The following is a 1,190-nucleotide window of genomic DNA, read 5'->3' as shown; positions in this document are numbered from 1 at the left end:
TTTAATGGATTTTGGCCATTTGTCAAAGATCAGCTGACTATAGGTCGATGGATCTATTTCTGGGTTCTCAATTCTATTCCATTGGTCTATGCATCTGTCATTAAACCAATACCAGGCAGTTTTGACTACTGTGGCTGTATAGTAGGTTTTGAGATCTGGCAGTGTGAGACCTCCTATTTTGTTCTTCTTCTTAAATAGTGCTTTGGTTATCCAAGGTCTATTTCCTTTCCATATAAAGTTAGTGATTGGTTTTTCCATATCCCTAAAGAACATTGATGAGATTTGGATTGGGATGCATTGAAGGTATAGATTGCTTTGGGTAGAATTGGCATTTTCACAATGTTCAATCTTCCTGTCCACAGGCATGGGATGTCCTTCCATTTATGTAGATCTCTTATGGTTTCTTGAAGTAGTTTTTTATAGTTTTCTTTTTAGAGGTTTTTGTATCCCTGTTAAGATTTATTCCCAACTATTTTATTTTTTTGGTAGCTATTGTAAATGACATTGATTTCCTTGTTTCCTTTTCAGCAATCTCTTGCTGGTGTAGAGGAACCCAAATGATTTTTGGATGTTGATCTTATATCCTGCTTTGATCCTAAATCTCTCAATTAGTTCCAGTAGATTTTTGACTGAGACTCTTGGGTTTTCTAGGTATAGGAACATATCATCACCAAATAGGGATAGTTTGACTCCATCCTTACCAATTTGGATGCCTTTGATTTCCCTTTCTTGCCTTATGGCCCTAGCTAGGACTTCCAGTACAATGTTGAATAAAAGTGGTGATCGCAGGCTTCCTTGTCTGGTTGCTTTTCTCAAGAGGAATGGTTTCAGTCTCTCTCCATTGAGAACAATGTTGGCTGTTGGTTTTGCATATATGCCCTTTATTATGATGAGGAATGTCCCTTCTATTCCTATTTTGCTGAGAGTTTTGATCAGGAATAGGTGTTGGATTTTATCAAATGCATTTTCTGCATCAATTGATATGATCATGTGGTTCTTCTCCTTTGTTTTATTTACGTGGTGGATGACATTGATTGCTCTTCTAATGTTGAACCATTCCTGCATACCTGATATGAACTCTACTTGGTCACCATGAATGATTTTCTTGATATGTTGTTGGAGTCTATTGACTAGGATTTTGTTGAAGATTTTTGCATCTATATTCATGGGGGATATGGGTCTGTAGTTTT

The sequence above is a fragment of the Orycteropus afer genome, unplaced genomic scaffold (genome assembly GCF_000298275.1).
Source record: "Orycteropus afer afer isolate SDZICR_OR568_19922 unplaced genomic scaffold, OryAfe1.0 scaffold00157, whole genome shotgun sequence".
NCBI classification, from domain to species: Eukaryota; Metazoa; Chordata; class Mammalia; order Tubulidentata; family Orycteropodidae; genus Orycteropus; species Orycteropus afer.
This window is presented reverse-complemented; position numbering follows the sequence as displayed.